Genomic DNA, 20,670 nt, shown 5'->3' on the forward strand with positions numbered 1-20,670 from the left:
TGCGCCAGTAATAGTGTAATGCGAGCGGTCGCCACGCGTGCATTATACAGAGGGATGCTGCATGGTGCGGGTTCGTGCGGCTTTGAGTGAGAACCTAAAATTAAACTTAGGTTTATGTAGGTTCTGTGTGCGCGCGCCGAAAGAGTAGACAGCGTCTCTTTACGCTCCGTGAATAAATTATATTTATATTACTATAAACAGTTTCTCTAAATAAAAAAAGTGTAAAATACTCAAATACGTACTATAAGTTAATAAAGTATTATAATAAATAGTGCCAAAAACAATTATTTAATTGCAAAAACACTTAAAACTCCAAGACCAGTGCAGTGAATAAATAAAAACAACCATGACCTACGACACATAAGACGTCTAATAGCGAGCACTTCGCTCAGAGAACGGCAAGTCACACGAACCGGTTCTAGTACACAAACATCGTCGCCGAGTCGAGTGTACGTCATCGTGCTACCCCAGCTACGAAACAAGTATCTGCCGCTACGTAGCGACCTACGCAATACTACGTCTCGCTTAAACGAACCGCTACGCTCCACTATAGTCCACGGGCGAATACAACTTTAAGAATCAACATGGAATCGCAATTACAATTGTTTTTTGACAAAATAAATACAGAAATGAACAACCAAACTAAAGAAATTTTATCACAAATAGACGAAAAATTAAAACCTCTAGTACTCGAAATTGAAGAATTAAAAAGAGATAACAGTAATCTAAAAAACAAATTGGAAATGTACGAGCGCAAAGAAAGGAAGAAAAACTTAATAATTTTCGGCATAAAAGAAATGGAACAATCACAGAAACAATTATTAGAATGGACAGTCGAAAAATTTAAAAATGAAATGCTAATAAATGTTACCAACAGGGATATTGACAACATTTTTCGAATTGGAAAAGGAGAAAAAGGTAAGCCCAGACCAATATTAATATCCTTTACAAATTATTGGTTGAGAAATGATCTACTAAAAAATCAAAGAAAATTGAAAGATGCTTACATCACAGAAGATTTCCCCAAGGAAGTACTAGCAATAAGAAAACAACTACAGGAAAAAATGATGGAAGAAAGAAAGAAAGGAAACTTCGCGGTAATAAGTTATGACAAACTAATAATCAAGGAAGGTAAACACAGAAACCAGAAGAACAGCAAAAGAAAAGAATTGACATCACCAGAGGTAGCACAAAATCCGCGAAAGCAATACACTTCATATAACAAAAAAACTACAACGAATACAAGTCTCGTCAACGCTTTCGATTTAATACGCTGCAGATCAGATTCATATCCATCCTCATCAAAACAACAAAACACAGGAGAGCACAGTAGTTAGCAAATAGCAATCGGCCACCAAAACAACCCGCACACAAAACATTTCCCATCCCGAGTGGTCTTCGTGGGAAATTAGAACAATACCCTCCATCTAAAACGTACATACAAAATTGTAAGACTAACCCAAGAAACAATCTACTAAGGATATGTACATACAATGTAAGATCCTTATCATCTTATGAAAGGTACCTAGAGTTATCACACGCTCTTGAAAACATCAATTTCGACGTAATGGGACTCTCTGAAGTAAGAAGGAACAACTGCAACATCGAAGAGTACACTGACCATATATTATGTTACATAGGAGAGACTAAAGGCTTATACGGAGTCGGATTCCTTATTAATAAAACTCATAAAAACAATATAGTAAACTATAAAGGAATAGTAGCCCTCCTACAGTTAAAATTCGCAAAGCTATATCTTTCTATCATACAAGTATATGCCCCAACTGAGAAAGCACCGGAAAATGAAATAGAAATGTTCTATGATAACATCAGAACGGCTCTCGACCTATCGCACGGTACTATACTCATTATAGGAGATTTTAACGCAAAGATAGGAATGCCGAAAGAACATTAATACCCTATTATGGGCAGATACGGTTATGGTAAACGTAATGAAAGAGGTGAGCAACTTATCTCATTTGCAAATGAATTCAAAATGTCAATAATGAACACGTACTTCAAAAAAAAAGAGAGTAGAAAATGGACGTGGATATCTCCAAACCAATTAACAAAAAATGAAATCGACTTTATATTATGTAGCAAACCAAAACTTATTACAAATATAGAAGTTATTACAAATATTAACTTTGCTTCAGACCATAGACCCCTACGCGCTACATTAAACATTGGAACTCAAAAGAAGAAAAGAACAAACTTTAAAACAACTTTAAAGCACCCGACCACACTAGAAGAAATAGAACTATATATCACACAACTAAAGAAATGTTTATCAGAATTCGAGCAAGGAAAACAAAACACAAATAATGTACAAACATATTACGATACTTTGGAAAAAGCTATTACCAAGGGATTAAATTTAAAACTAAATACAAAAAAGTCAAAAAATATCTTAAATGACACAACAAAAAGCCTATTGAAAAAAAGATCAGAACTTATAAATACAAAACCTAAAGATAGAAAAACTAGAAATGAACTTAGTAAAATATTCAAAGAAACAAAAAAATCAATTAAACAAGACTACGAAATATATAGAAAAAGAATAATAGAAACCAATCTGGCTAAATATAGAAGTACAAAACGGGCAAAGAAAGAATTAATATCACATAAAAAATGGATCCAAAAACTGAGTAGGGGATCAATAGAAACGAATTCAAGAATAGACATACTAGAACAGGCTACTGACTACTACAGGAAGCTCTATAAATGTACGAATGGACACACAGAAAATGAAATTTTCGAGTACTCAAATATTACCGACACTTATGTTATGGAAATCAAAGACACGGAAGTTATAAAACACATAAAACAAAAGAAATTGAATAAAAGTCCTGGTCCGGATGGAATCACGACCGAAGCTATAAGAATAGGAATACCCGCCATAACAACTCATCTCACTCGACTTTTTAACTTAATATTAACCACAGAAACCATACCCTTGCAGTGGACTATTTCAGAAATAATACTGTTATACAAAAAAGGAGACCCTCATAATATAACTAACTATAGACCCATTAGTCTTATGTCTAGTATTTATAAACTGTTTGCATCAATAATACTAAGCCGGATCACAGAACGCATAGATGCCACACAACCCAAAGAACAGGCTGGCTTCCGATCCGGTTTCTCAACAATGGATCATATACATTCAGTCGAACAAATAATTGAGAAGTACAAAGAATATAATAAAACCCTCTACATAGCCTTTGTGGACTACAGCAAAGCTTTCGATAGCATTAGCCACACAGCCATATGGAATACTCTAAATAATCTAAAGGTCAACTCAAAATACATAAAGATAATAAAAAATATATATATGAACAGTGTTTGCAAAGTTAAATTAGAAACTAAAGGAAAAGACATCAGGATTGAAAGAGGAGTCAGACAAGGAGACCCACTGTCTCCTAAATTATTCATAGCCGTACTAGAAGAAGTTTTTAACAACATAAACTGGGTGAATAGAGGTATTATGATCAACAAAGATTTCTTAAGTCATCTTCGATTTGCCGACGATATAGTCATCTTTAATGAGAACCCAAAGCAACTGGAATCTATGGTTAATCAGTTACATGAAGCAAGTGCCATAGTAGGCTTGGAAATGAATTTTGAGAAAACAAAAATTATGACAAATGGTCTATCAGTACCAATAAGCGCCGGATCACAAACACTTGACTTTGTGAATGAATATATATACCTAGGAAAGCTGATATCCTTCAATAAAATAAGTCATGAAGAGGAAATAAACCGACGAATAAATCTAGCCTGGAAAAAATATTGGAGCCAGAAGGAAATTTTAAAAGGAAACTACAGCTTGGAATTCAAAAAAACGGTAATGGAATCCTGTGTTCATCCAACTTTGTTATATGGCTGCCAAACATGGGTGTTTACGAAGAAAATACAACACTTAATTAGGACATGTCAGCGCGGAATGGAAAGAAGCATGCTTAAATTAAGAAAAATTAATAAGATACATAGCCAGAAGATAAGGAAGAAAACAAAATTAACTGATGCCTTAAATCAAGCATTAAAATTAAAGTGGCAATGGGCCGGACACATTTCCAGACTAACAGACGCTAGATGGACCATTCAGACCACAACATGGAAGGGACCTGTAGGAAAGAGAAATGTGGGCAGATCACATAAAAGGTGGACCGATGAGATAAGAGAGACTGGCGGAACTAATTGGCTCGAAAAAGGAAAAAATAGAAAGGAATGGAAAGGAATGGAGGAGGCCTTTACCCAACTGGGATCCATTTGAAAATAATCAAGAAAACTAACATAGTGCATGCATTATAACTTACTAACATAAAAGTTAATAATAAAATAATCATGTTTGTCGACTAACCGTACTAACATACTAACACTAAAATGTAGAAATCAAATGGAAAATCATTAATAAAGGCTTTATGATTATATTATTATTATTATTATGTAGGTTTTAAAAAGTAGATAGTAAATTATCGTTATGTATATTCATTTGATGGTAATAAGTTCATGTTTGACTTAATATAAAAAAAGACGTGTGGCACTCAGGGACTGCCGCGGTAAGGCTATTGCATAGCATTTTTTATCAACTTATGCAATTATAATTATTTATTTTTTTTATTTATGCAGTATTTTTTTCCTTTATTTTTTTTTCTTTGGTTTTAATTCAAGTTACACTTCTGAGCGTCGTGACCGATAAGAAAACAATTTTTTTCTTTTATTAAATAAATGAGAAGTAAGTATTGTTCAAAATATTTTTATTATCTTACAATACATGTAGGCTACTCAGGTATATTTATCATTGAAACTATATGTTTATGGTAACTGAAATAAGAAATATAAGTTTTAGACTTGATATCTTCTAAATATCTGGAAAATACCGCGTCAATGGTGGTCCCATATTTTGTTGTTCTGGGTTCTTGTGGATCATTATTCATTTTCAAATTCAATAATTTCGAAAGAAAAGTTGTCAACTGCTCTGATTTTTTATCAGCGAAGTTAATGTTGAAATCGCCAGCCAAACTAAGTGGAAATTTATTACCGTTTGTACCAATTATTTTCGACCCTTCTTCTGTGTACTCCAGTAAAGTGCGATGAATAAAATGCTCTATCTCGTCCAAATTTGGATTCAGAGAAATGTAAATAATAATAAAAATTTAAAGACGAGATAAAAAAAATAAAGAAATTAAAAAAAATCAAGACGTACCCCAGGCTCGAACCTGGGACCTCCTGCACAAAAATCATAAGTGATAACCGCTGTTCCACGGCAACTGTAATGAATGGCGAAAAATTTTTATACATGTAGTAAGTGGGGTGTTAGGTTATTTTCGTTACGGAATTTCTGGATTCGGTCTCCACGCTCAAGGCCCGCGATAGAAGCTATGCAATAGCTTAAAATAAAAGAAACTGTTCATTTATTTTATTTAAACAAAACAAATCTTACAATTTAAATATACATAGATATTATATGTGATAAGTCACCCACAGGTACCTTCAAAAAAGTGCGACCACCTTTCTAAAATGCCGGTAGTACTCCTGTGATTCCTCTGGTGATCTAAGAGAATGTAGGCGGCGGTCATCACTTAATACCAGGTGATCCATACGCTCCTATGTCCTCCTTTTCCATAAATTTAACCTTAAATCATATACTCAAAAAATAAATCAATCAGGTAGTTTTTTTTAATCGGTATGACATTTTATAGTACTGAGACTTGTATATATAATAATTAGTCGGCTCTTACAATTGCAACAAACACTACACATTGTTGAAGATCGCAAGCTATCGCTCACAGTGACAGACGCAATCTGTTCTCGAATAATTACTTCTGAAAGCTGAGACGAGCGAAATTAATTTCTTTGTTACTCAGGCAACGTCGATGTAAACGCTCAATTCTCTTTATGTTAATGCGAGGAAATTTACTGTAAAACTTATTAAGTATATTATATATATACCTAGGTATATTCGGCAATAAGTTCTGTTACAAATAATATTGCAATTATTCCTTTGTGACATAATGTATTTAACAACTCCTTACTAATATACTTCTGCTACACCAGAGGGACCACAGGAGTGCTACCGGCTTTTAAGGAAGCTCATCCCGTAGTTTGGTTGTGCGGAGGAAAATTGAAATTTCCACTGTAGAAGATACAAGAAGTATACAGTATCTACAGTACTATCATCTACTGAGCAATATATATCGGAGACGCCCAACATTTCATTGATAGGCAGTCAACCTGGGAGGCAGAGCAGGCAGGAGGGCTAATAGGCCCGTAGTTAGCTGGATCCGAACTGCCTGCCATAGTTGGGGTCAGATAGACAAGGGTTGCCTTCCATGAGTGCGGAACTATGCCCTTAGAGTATAAATGACAGAATATGCGCTTTAGCACTGGCTTCAGCTCAGGAGAACGCGATCAGCACAGCTATTCTTGTAATTTTAAAATCTTTGATGTTAAGTTCCAATCCTATCCACGCTTTACTCTAGATTCGTATTCTTCTATCATCTAACTCTAACTCTAACGTTCTCTAGAACGTTAACCATAACTGGATTACGCTCCAATGACATTTATACTCGAAGTTTCCAATATTGTTCTACCAAATCTAAAATACCCAAAACTACTTTATGCTCTATATTAAGATATTTTAAGTTGTCACCTCAACCAAACGTCAAAATTTTGATGGTCAGCGGTGTCTTGCCCATGTCATAAAGAGTCGAGATGGATGCTAAAAGAGTGCTAAGAGGATCAGGTGTGGTGAAACTGTTTGCATTATGGTAATTGAATAGCAAGCATTTTGATCGAGGCACTCTCTTTTAACTGTAGGGAGTGATGTAAGGTATGTCCTGTATATCAATGATAAGGATGAAGCTTGAGGTGTTCTTTTTTGATACGTGACAGTTAAAAATGTTTATTTTATAATATATACGAGTATATATAATACCTATCAGCTACCCGCTCTTGCTACACATTCGTGTAATTAAGTAAGAAAGAGGTGAAAAATTAAGTTTTTTCTAATTTCATCTGACTTTGTCGTGACATTCATATTTATGAACATATTTTGTTTGTAGGTGAAGTCCGAAAGGGGTACGTATATACAGTATGGAAACAGCTTACATGAAATAAATGTAGGTACATACTTGTAAGCATATTAGCTGACGATATACCAAAAATTAACGAAATCCGTGCATTGGTTTTGTCATAAAGTAGGGTTTTCATTTTGAACAAATTTTAACGTCCTGTAAGATTTGGGTTACTGGGTAAATGATTCAATGAACTTGAATATTTCAATATCATAAGGCGGCGTTGCCACTTTGCCTAGCTGCCTTTGAATTGCGCCGCCCGCGAAAGTACCCATGTCGTATCGTCTCGGAAACACCGCACAAGGAAGTTCATTCCACAACTTTGTAGTACGTGGAAAAAAGCCCACGCCAGGACCGCCACACATCCAGATGGTGAGGATGATATCCTAACTTGTTGCGTGTCGTCCGAAGGTGGAATTCGACGGCAGGAATCAGGTGAAACATCTCTTCGGAATTCTCCCCGTGACAAATGCGGTAGAAGACACACAATGAAGCGACGTCTCTACGCAACGCAAGTGATCCAGCTGTTCACAGAGCACTGGGTCTCCGACAATTCAGGCTGCTCTGCGTTGCACGTGGTCAAATGGATCGAGCTGATATTGGGGTGCGCCAGATCTGAGATGACAGCAATAACTGATGGCCGGAGCTGCGCTTTGTAGAGCGCTAGAATGTGGGCGGGCTTGAAGTATTGTCTTGTTCTATTAATGACGCCGAGCTTCTTTAACGCCAATTTGGCTTTGCCCTCCAGATGGCCTCCGTTCTGGCAATTAGGCGTTCTGACAAAAAATTGGTGCGAGGCGTCCACCTACGCCCGAACACACACCCCACACCGGACTGTCCTATGGTCGGGCCGTTGCAAATCGGACCATGTGTTTAGGCTATAAAATACACGTGCCGGCGGTGTCTCTTTGACTGCGGTGCTATTCAAGGGCAAGGTCAACATCGTCCAACGTAGGGAAGGACATCTTCTATCGAAAATTAGATTTCTTTAAAGGGAATTGTAATCGATATACAATAAGCTGTTTAAGTCTATTTTGAATATAAGAATACTACACCTACCTAGGTATGTAAAACTAAACAGCTTCAGAATTTTTATTTTTATAAATTATGGAGTAGTTTAGAGATAATGATTGTGAATAAGGAAAAACTAAACAATAACAATTTATTACTTGTTTGTAATTTGAACGCAACCTATCAAAAATCGTACCAACTTACTTGTTCGCTGCTCAGAAAACAGTGGTTTCGTAGGTTTGATTGAACTTACAAAAATAAACTATTTTTTTACAAAGCTTATCCATTCATTAATTTATTAATTGTAAAAATATTAAAACATTTGAATAACACAAAACTACTAGTTTTTAATGCCTTGTTTAGGTTGTTAATTAGTAATTGTAATTAAATTTATATTGTATTACTTCTTTCTTGAAATTATTATTTTACGACACGCTGAGGTGATCGTTGGGACCGTTTGCCTAGTAATATATAGCCCTTGCAGTTTGCGCTATGGGAGCTTTCTCGCGCATTCAAACAGAATCAAAGAAGCTGAGACTCCGACCGACGATGTTGAAGAAAGTGCAGACTGCCTTATCGATAGCTTCGAGAATAATTGAACTCCAAACATACCAGTCGATCTAATTCACATTTACGAAGTAGGACGTCGCTTCACCCTCAGCCCTTCAAACCCACCTCAGTCGGTGGGATGAAAACACTCATTAAGGAGCTTCACTCTAAAAGGCCCCGAGGCCCGCTGCAATCAATAACATTGCGCACATGTGCTATTATATTCTTTCTTTAATATTTTTTCTCTCGAGTCGGGTGTTTTTATTAAAATAAGGGACGAGACGAGCAGAACGTTCAGTTGATGATAATTGATACGCCCTGCCCAATGCAATGCAGTGCCGCTTAGGATTCTTAAAAAATTCAACAATTCTGACCGGCACTACATCTGTAAAAATATGCTGTAAGGTCTTCTTGTACCAGTACCACACTCCATCTGCAACGTTGCAAATGGTGCAAAATTCAGTCAAGCGCACAGCCTTTGAAACCCCGTGGTGTTGCTGCAACTCAATCTTGAGCTGCACAACATTTAAAAGAGCTTTCATGACGCCTCTTTGATAAGGAGACGCCAAGCCCTTAACTATAATATATATCCCTATATCTCCTCCGAGACCGCAGGCGAAGTCCCTCTTTCACTTACTATCTTTACACAACTTTAACTAACTCATCACCTAGACGTAGGTCAGCGGTCCGTCAATTAATTAAATTTTATTCCATTTGTATCGGAGCTGTCTGATGAAATAGATCATGGATCTCAGGTTGATGTGATTTAAACCAACTTCAGCAGCGCCTTCGACTTAAAATAAATCAACTCGGCATCGAAGGTTGAATGCTGAAGTGGTTTGAATCCAATTTAAAGAATCGACTTCAGTGTGTTGTTGTGGACGGACATAATTCTCAGACATATATTGCTACATCTTTTGTGCCTCAAAGTTCCCATTCGGGGCCTTTACTTTTATATTTATAAATGATACAACAGATAACATTATTCATTGCAAGGCACTCCTATTCACCGACGATCTCAAAGTTTTTTGTCCAGTCAAATCTCACTAAGACTGTCACGTAATTCAGATCAACCTCGACGAGATAAGAAAGTGGTGCTTCGCTAAGCTCATGACTCTCAACTTGAATTAATGTTTTCTGGTGAGCTACAGTAGGAAGAATAAAATACTTTTCTATTGATATCAGATTGGCGAAGTTTAATTAGAGGAAGTGGAAGAAATGAGGGGTTAAGGCGTTTTTTTTTTTTATTTTTTAGTTGCAGTAGCCTTTACAAATTTCATGAGTACAGTCTGCCAAACTACGTAAGTAGTTTGTCGGCAGCAGCTCTCGTGCAAAGATAATACTGACAATAATAAATATAATACTAACTATACTACTTACAATAATACTAAATTTACACTATTAACCTAAAACTACTATTAAACCTAATGTACAGCATTAAACTTATTTCTTATTGTTAATTAACACGGCATAGTAAAGTTAAAATTATTTATTATAGATAATAAACTGAAATTCACTTCTCACATTGTACCACTAAAGCACCACAGATGTTGGGTTTTATCAAAAGAAATACTAATGGTTTCAAATTCCCTCAAACTCCTGTAGATGAAATCTTGGCTTACAGTCTACGGTTAAGTGCATTGTTGAGAAGTATAATTTAATAAATGGTCGATCGAGTTGGACGTGTTTCATGACTGTTTATATAGTATTAAGAAAAAGATTTTGGAGCATTACTAATTTTAGGTATACCTAAAATTAGTAATGCTCAATACCTAAAGTTTGTTTGTTTGCGCCAAAATCTAAAGTAATTTAATTAATTCATAGTTATTTGGCAAAGTATTGTGCACCGTAATTGATATACATATCAGACAAGATACCCTGTAATATATAAGACTAGTTTGTAAGAATAATATGACGTGTAATGTGGTTGTACTTATTAAATAAATAAATATATATATAAAAATGAATTGCTGTTCGTTAGTCTCGCTAAAACTCGAGAAAGGCTGGGCCGATTTGGCTAATTTTGGTCTTAAATTAATTGTGGAAGTCCAGAGAGGTTTAAAAGGTGAATAAATATGAAAATTCTCGGAATTAAATAAAAACAACGATTTTGATTTTCTTTTGATTGATTCCCCGTCGTTCAGAAATCAAACTAAAATAAGAGTTTAAAATGAATAATTAATTAGAATTTTTATATCTTTCTAACTTTCTCAGGAGGTATAAACTAAACTTGATTTTAGGTAACTATAGTAGGTACATTAACTACAGTTGTTAACTATCCATCATATTATTTTTATGTAGTTAGTTACTAAGTAATGTAGTTAGTTATTGATATTTCTTAAGTTTTTTCACAAAATAAATTTTGAACGCAAACAATATTGTTTGACAACAAACTATGTGTAGATAAATATTGAGATTTGTCAAAAAATAAAATTTCTGAACCTAACTGCACCACAAAACAAAACAATAAATTTTAGTTTATCAGAAAGCTTAAAATTGATTAACAGACTGTATCATAACTGTGTGTGTCTGTCAATATCAAATTGAAACATTATAAATAGTCAGTATTTCAGGAAAACTTTGTTTTGTAAGTATGCAACATCATGTGCGATTAATGGAAAATAATAATAATTTAATTCATACCGAGCATTATATTATTTAAAAAAGGATTCTTTTTGTTTGTTTTAAGTTTATTTTAATTTATACACAAGTTTAGGTCTTTAATTTACCGATTAAAGCAGTATGAAGTCTGCCGGGTCGGCTAGTAGAAAATAAAATAAATATGAGTTCTCCTCACCATCAACTGACATAATAGAATGTCAATAGTAAGGATTCATTCAGAGATAAATTAATACGTATTAAACGAGTATCTTGCAAATATGATGCAAGTAATTAATATTTTCACTTTGTTGCTCTGATAACATTTCTCTAATAGGTTTCTTCTCAATCAGAAAGTCTCTACGTTTAATATGAAAATGTACATTTGCATTAATCGTGAGTAGTTTGCAAGCAGCACTGTATGTTTTACCTTTTAATAAAATGAAACAATATTTCTGCAAGCATTTCCTGCGAGAGAGTTTTCATAGAACACATAATATTATTAGTAACTGATTTTTGCACCAGCTACGCGACTTGCGTCCGCTTTCCAGTTGGAGGTATAACATCATAATCACATTCGATTTATATATTTCAATAACAATTATCTGTTTAAAAAAGTAAATAATAACATTATATATAATCTTTTCTGGACGTCCGTGTGACTGTGTTTATGTATCAGTGTATGTGTATGTATGTGGCAGTACTTTAGACAATAAAAAAATATCTTAAAGGAATATTGTTTACACACGGCGGACTCTGTCAATTAAAATGAGCTTTCAATTCATTGTCGTTAAATTATTATTTATAAAAAGTATATTTTTATAACGAACATCGATTAAATTTGTTACAATATTGTTGAAAAACGTCACAATTATACTGACAGTTATTTTTTCCTCATCTTAGAATGTTGTGGAAAATTAGATTTTGAGGGATGCATTTTTGGATTTTCCAAATTTTTGGTTTATTTTTGCAATAAACAGTTATCTGATTGCTAATTTTCAGTGACACAATATGTAGTTGTCCTTTCTTACACTTCTCTCCAATACTATAAACCTAACATGTGTGACATTACTATATTTTATAACGGTAATTTAAAAGCTTTTAGAATGACGACCACATAATATTATATTATGATATGTCATAATATTTGTCTTCATTATAGTTTTGTTATAGTTACAACTATGTTCGGTTTTTTTACAATAACTTGGGGCATTTTATATGAAACAAGAATAATAAACTTTTTTGCCAATAATCCAGGTTCTGCCACAGTCTGTGAAGCCTGACCGACCTTTGACCAAGACCGCGTTAGACATTGCTGATAGCGTACCAACCACTTCTCATCATCATTTCATAATCTCTTCTAAATTGATATCGTTTCATTACGTCTGAATTAAGAATTGCAAATGAGTACTCGATTCATTGGGCTTGTTTTAGTGAGCTCCTGTGTTAATCCAGCATTTAGCTATTTTGTGTATCAACTGGATCAAAACTTTTTTGAGGTCAATAATCTAATTTAAGTTACGATTATTGTTTTTTTTGGAATCGGTGTCCTTCCGCCGCGACCCGCTCTCGCCTTTCGCCTCGTCACGACTCAAGCACATCTCACCTATGACTATGTATGTAGTAACAAATGTATCTTGGATGACACCGACTCCAAAAATTACAATAATCGTAACTAGAATTAGATTAATTAATTAGATTGTATAAAAATACGCAATTATTTTTATACTTTTTAGTGCACATTATATCTATTGTTTTGGAATAAAGTTTTTGAAGTCGGTTGTTTTTTTGTTAACATTATTTTTAATTTATGATTTTTAGTGAATTTGAAGTACACTAACTAACAATTTGTCTAAATATGTGTAGATATACAAAAAATTTCAATGCAGCAATGAACGGAAGTGCTTTGCAATTTGCAGACAGTTAGAAATTCTGCCACTGATCGCACCCTTACTGTAAGTCGTTAAATTGAACATCATATTCGACTATGACATTTAGGTACTTGACCAAAGCTATGTTATGGTAGATGACTTAAATATCCGGATAGCATAAAAAAGATTCGGCCGAGTATCGTTAATTTGCTCCTAAGAATTGAAGAGTTCCGTTACTTTGTCATGGATTCCGTAATCAGAACCTAACCAAACTATCTTTGAAGTATATCCTTTCCAATAATAAAAGAATCATCGAAATCGGTTCACCCAGTCGAAAGTTTTGAGGTAACAAACATAAAAAAGAACATACCGACGATGACGATAAAGACGAATTGAGAACCTCCTCCTTTTTTGAAGTCGGTTAAAGTCGGTACGCGCTTTTTTGGAAGGTACCCAATTCGTATCGTCCTGAAGCTCATTCAACAGCTTGGTTGTACGAAAATTCCTTGAAAACCGCATTGTGGAGGAACGCCACACGTATATGTCACAATCAAACAGCTATTCGTGACACTCCCCGTGATAATTGCGGTCGAAAACACACATTAAAGTGACGTCACTACGCAACGCCAAGTTATCTAGCGGTTCACAGAGCACTGCGTCTCCGATAATTCGAGCAGCTCTGCATTGCACTCGGTCAAATGGTTACTGTTTATACCACTTTGCTCGAATAGTTGAAATCTCTGGGAACTCTTATTTTATCTACTGCACTTTTCGAAGTATCTTTGGCACCAGAAAATACTTTTAATTAAGTTTTTTCCTTTGGTCAAGTATTTTAAAAATCACAAAATATAATTAAATTTAATAGATTTCTCCAGAATTGTTACTTTGTTTACACAAGTCAAGTGCAGCTGATCCGACAATACCCCGCCCCCGCTCATTGTATGAATTATCACTATATGTAATGAAACGTCATGGACTGAATTAGTTGTATTGCGAATTTATAGGCATTTCTAGGTAAAAATAGGTTCTAAATATACTCAAATCTTCTCCGAAACACGATGCATCTAATGGTGCAAGAATTATTATGATCGGTTCAGTAGTTTTTCGCAGTATAACCGAAGGAAAAGACCAGCCATACATTTATTAGTACAATATAGATTCTTGGGATAGACTCTGACGTCACAGAAACCCCGCGCAAAATGGCGCGTTTGAATATATTGCCGGGACAGAGTATTTATTTTTTGATTGAATATGAATGTTTTTATCTATAATTTGATGTGTTTGATAATTTTCAGGATGTAACAAATCAAATTTATGTATTTTTTAAAATTCATGCATATACCCTACTCCTAGATCGTTGCGAATTAGCCATCGGTGGACTCCAGACTGCTTGACATACCAGAGAGCAATATTTATGTCTACTTCCGAATCATTATCTAGTTACGTACACTACACATAATACTTTTAGTATTTGACAGCCTCATTTTTTTATGAAAATAAGGGATGAGACAAGCAGGACGTTCAGCTGATGGTAATTATAACGCCCTACCCATTACAATGCAGTGCCGCTCAGGATTCTTGAGTAACCCAAAACTTCTGAGTGGCACTACAATTACGCTCGTCACCTTGAGACATAAGATGTTAAGTCCCAATTGCCCAGTAATTTCACTAGCTACGGCGCCCTTCAGACCGAAACACAGTAATGTTTACACATTACTGCTTCACGGCAGAAATAGGCGCTGTTGTGGTACCCATAATCTAGCCGGTTTCCTATGCAAAGGAGCCTCCTTGTGTGATTCCCTAATATTGTAGTATGGCAGGTTGAGACAAGGAGAATCATCTGTGTATATGAAAAAGTGTCCCTCAAAATGTATTATATTAGGGTGGCGCTACATTAGCATCAGGGTAGATTCTAGAAGCACTTTCCCTATACTAATTCCGTAAGTTATTGAAACTTTCAGTAATCACTAGTTTAGTGTTGACTAAAGTAAAGTATGATATTAAAATTTTAACTCAGGCATACTTCAATTCATCTACAATTGCTAAATTCATAACATACCCTGTGGCTACACCAGCGCCATTTTGGAAGGTTTTTGAATTCCGTGACTACACAGTGGCACTACCCAGTTCTTTTCCAGATTCCTGAAATATTAAAGAAACAAATAAAATTAAACAAAATCATTTCCTACAAAAACATTTCAAGGGATCTATCTTATTATGAATGGTCAAAAATCACAAGCCTAACTAATCCCACCGAGGCGGTTTCATTGTTACTTCAGACTGTCGGAGATATTGTGAAAAATAACACCAGTGTTCGTACTTTACCACACTCCAAAATAACTTTAAAACCATGGATCACTCCTGGTCTTCTAAAATGTATTCAACGCAGAGATCTACTACATAAAAAATGTAAAAAGTATACAGGAAATTTAACCTTGCTTGCTAATCATAAAAAGTATAGGAATATATGTAATAATACACTAAAAACTATTAAACGTGCATATGAGCGAGTGGAAATAGAGAAACACTCTAAAAACCCAAAAGAACTTTGGAAGCTTATTAAGAAATTTAGTTACTTAGAAAAGGATAAAAAAGAACCTATAGAACTATTAACAGCGTCACCCCATCACCTGGAGGCACTTAACTCAATAAATGAATACTTCACAAGCATAGGCAATACATTAGCGCGAGATATCTTGATAAGAACAAACTCATCTGAATCTCAGTTAGCCAAAGATTATACTCTTAGGGAAAATAAAATTGATTCTTTCGTCATGTAACCTACTGACTTTAACGAAGTGGCTAAGATTATAATGAATATAAAGGCGGAATGTGCGATAGGGTTAGATGATATATCGGGAAAAATAATTAAAGATAATGTGGACATCCTAAAACAACCTCTATCATACATTTTTAACCTTTGCTTAGATGCTGGCGTCTTCCCGGATATATTTAAGCATGCTATAATTCGACCGATTTACAAGGCAGGTGATAGAAACGTAGTCAGCAATTATAGACCGATAGCCATCTTACCTATACCATCAAAAATATTAGAACGTTTGGTAAATATCCCTTTAGTTAAGTACTTAAACTCAAATAAAATTATTTCATGTGACCAATTTGGTTTTCGAAGTAAGATCTCTACTTTTGATGCAGTTGATGCACTAACTGACTTTATTGTCTTAAATACTGATAATGGACATAAATGTGCTGGATTATTCCTGGATTTGGCGCGCGCATTTGATACTGTTTCTGTGCCAATACTGTTATCAAAACTTGAACGGCTAGGAATTCGAGACAATGCACTTCTTTTCTTTCACAGCTATCTTAAAAATCGAAAGCAAACTGTTAAAATAGATAGCATGTACAGTAACATGAAGCAAGTAGAATTTGGCGTACCTCAAGGCAGTATCTTAGGTCCAACCTTATTTCTAATTTATATTAACGACCTTTGCTTCCTGAATATTCCAAATTGTAAAATAATATCATATGCCGATGATACAGTTCTGCTCTTCACAGGTAGAACTTGGGATGCTGTCCAGGAACTCGCTGAACTAGGACTTAAAAATGTCACTCTATGGCTCGAGAAAAACCTTCTTACCTTGAATATAAAAAAGTCAAAATTTATAACATTCTCTGCAAGTGTCAAATCACAACCAAATAAAAACTTCTCAGTTAAAGTGCATTGTTGCTCATCTTTAGACCAATGCAGTTGTATAAAACTCGAAGGTGTTCATCAAATTAAATATCTGGGGGTTATCATAGACAAATATCTAAGATGGGATGAACATATTAAAACACTTTCAGGGAGAATCCGAAAACTTGGAAAGGGTTTCAAAACTATAAGACATCTAGGTGATCTAGAATTTTGTTTAAAAATTTACCATGCCTTAGTCGGTTCTGTTTTGAGGTATTGTGTAATATCCTGGGGAGGAGCAAATAAAACCCATTTAATACGTCTTGAAAGAGCCCAACGCATGCTTCTAAAAATAATAGCATATAAACCTTTCATGTACCCTTCTCATATGCTCTACAAAGTAACTAGAGTCCTTACCGTTCGACAATTATTTCTACACTTCTTAATAATCAACCAGCACTAAAAGCCCGGTCGCCTTAAAGAAAATTTGGCTATACCTTCTCTTAGATACAAAAATATTTACTGTGTTATTTTCTGTGGCTTTTACAGTTAAGCTATGATGAAACCGAGAAAATTATTAACTCAAAATTAATATAACTTTATGTATTTAATAATGAATATTTGTTTATAACTTTGCTTTATCTATATCACTATTTGCTTTATCTATTATTATTGATTTTATTTATTATTAATTTTATACAGTTCTTATTATAAGATAGGTATGCTTTAAAGTTAGATAAATATTGTTTAAGTGTCAGTCTTAGATCTATTTCATTAATTATTAACATTATATAAAATTACATAGCAGACGGTAATCACTGGTTGGCTCTGCACAGGGTTTCCTAGTGAGCCATCCAGAGGAATTTAATCCAAAGGTGCCTCTTTGTTTGTTTTTGAGATTGAGATTGAGACTGAGACTGTAAATTATATAGGTATATATAATATAAATTCAAATTCAAATATTTTTATTCAAAATTTTATTCAATATTTTATTATAAATAATTTAAAATCACTTATTGAACGTCAAAAACTACCATTCAAAAGAGACTGCCTCAGACCTGAGAAGAATGGGCGCAAGAAACTCACCGGGCTTTTTTTTTTAATATAAAATATGGATTACAATGTAATATCGTACAATAAACATTTATAATTAAAGAGCCTGAGGGTGTTCGCTTTATTCCCAGTCCGTGGTGTCATTAAGAAAATCGTTTATGCTATAATAACCTTTCCCACACAAACGTTTTTTAACAATTCTATTAAATTTCGTAACACATTTGTTTTGTACATTTTCTGGGATCATATTGTAGAAGCATATACATCGCCCAACAAAAGACTTACTAACTCGACCCAACCGAGTAGTAGGCATTACAAGTTTATGTTTGTTCCTCGTGTTAACATTATGAATGTCACAGTTTCTAGAAAATTCCTCAATGTGCTTATGAACATACAGAACATTATCAAAAATGTATTGAGAAGCAACAGTCCAAATGTTTATTTCTTTAAATTTTTCTCTTAATGATTCTTTAGGACCTATATTATAAATCGCGCGAATAGCCCTCTTGGTATATATAATATAGGTATTTATAATGTAGGTATTTACAATTAATTGTTCTTTCAGTTTACGGTCTGATTTAATCCTAAAAATTTTAAAGTATCTTCGTTGCACACAAGTGAAGCAACCAACTTTATAATTACTTTGCCTGCAGTAGAACTTCAGATACAAATTAATTGTTTTTAAAATCAGTTAATTCAGCCTTGATAAATTAATACCATTTATTGAATGGTCGTAATTAGAAAAACTCATTCCTTATTTTTTAAGGAATGGTACTTCCTGCCAATAATAAAAATAAGTAGGGTTCAGGTAGTAAGAAATAAAAATGAACACACGTTGCCAACTTAAAATCATTCCCATTTTGAAAGATATAATATTCCACGTTTAACACACACTTAATAATAATATCCAATTATTTTCTATACAAGTTAAATGCAGCTTTAAATGTTTATCCAATCTCCTGTCGAATGCTTATTCGGCTTTCGTTTCGAAATTAGGCCGACTTGCGAGGCGACCCCGAGAGGGTTTTGTAAATAAACGGTCCTACAGTAAATAGATACTGTGATTTCATAAGTACGTACTACTCGTACAATAGCCATTCTCATCATTATATATATATATATATATATTTATATATATATATATATATATATATTTTTAATATATATAAATATATATTTAAAAAATATTCAAAGAAGCTACTGGACTCGTACCTGACCGATTTTATTCAATAATGTTAAAAAATCCTTATTGGAATAGTCATTATTATAACATTACTAGCTCTTACCCGTCGTTTGTCTGGATACTGGACAGTAAAAAAATATATAGACCTCTAGATCTAGCGTGACAATATGTAGCCTATTTGTTGTCTCGACCTCTTGTTAAAATTGCAAATTTGAATTAAATTTATTTAGTAGTTCGACCGCTGCCGGACCGCACCATAGTGTCGCGCACTCAGTTGTTCATCATCGTTACTATTAAAATATTTGTACAAATAATGTAACGTGAAAGAAAAAGTTAATCTATGTACTTTAAATAACAGAAGCTATAAAAGTGTTTATTTTGATATAAGAATCAATTTGAAACAATCCAATATGTATTATATATAAAAGTTATCAATTTTATTCTAATTATTTCTGTTGGCGATAATGACTTACACATAAAAGATAGATATATATGCTATCCCAAGCTTATTGTTTTTTATTTAAGATAAACATTTCCATTATACATCATTTGTTCCCTCCTCACTTGACACTTATCGTTATCTTTTGGATAACTCACACAATTTTTTTTCTTTTTAAATTATAGCCTATATGTTATTTTGATGTGTAAGTTATATTATTATGGTAAAGTTTTATCAAAATTAATTCAGTAGATTTTATATGGAAGAGTATTATACATTCATCCATACATCCATACATTCTTTAAAAAATCGCGTTTATAACATTAGTAGGACAAATATTATTCATACTAATACATTAATAATAATGTTATTAATTTAGTCTTGCCATAAGTACTAAAACACTGAAAACAAAATTCTATTGCAAATTACATTTATTACTCTTACAGTGCGTTAGTTTAATACATAACTCTTTCCTTGGGAAAATTCTTCAGTGCCAATCGTAGGGATTGTTTTAGGGACTCCAAATTCTCATGGCGTTTAGAGCAGGCTGTACTCTCTAAAACTGACCATAAATCATAATCCAGCGGATCAGGATCGTGACTAGACGACGGCCAGTTTCAGAATCCTTCTTCAAAAAAATTCTTCTGATGAAGTCCGAAACGTTCGTTTACAACCATGACTTACCAGTTTACCAGTGGGAGGTTCCTTTGCACAGGATTCCGGCTAGATTATGGGTGGTACCCATAACCGCGCCTATTTCTGCCGTGAAGCAGTAATGTGTAAGCATTGCTGTGTTTCGGTCTGAAGGGCAGCGTAGCTAGTGAAATAACTGGGCAAATGAGACTTAACATCTTATGTCTCTAGGTGACGAGCGCAGTTGTAGTGCCGCTCAGAATTGTTAGGGTTTTTCAAGAATCCTGAGGGGCACTGTATTGTAATGGGCAGAGCGTATCAATTACCATCAGCTGAACGTCCTGCTCGTCTCGTACCTTATTTTCATAAATTTGCGTAGACCGAGCCTTATGACCCAGCGCCGAGTCGTACTTTAAGGATCCTTCTTGGTTATTGAACATGGGGCTTCACTACCTTCTCAATAATGGTATCTTGATACTCCTTCATAGCTAATACCCCACCAACCCATCACTGAAAATTTTCTCATCCGTAATCAAAATTTTTCTGTGAGCTCAGTTTGCGTACCGCTTCAGTAGTTGTTTTAATTTTACTACCCTATTCCTTTTTAAATTATTAGT

Source organism: Leptidea sinapis, chromosome 24, assembly GCF_905404315.1.
Source record: "Leptidea sinapis chromosome 24, ilLepSina1.1, whole genome shotgun sequence".
Lineage (NCBI taxonomy): Eukaryota > Metazoa > Arthropoda > Insecta > Lepidoptera > Pieridae > Leptidea > Leptidea sinapis.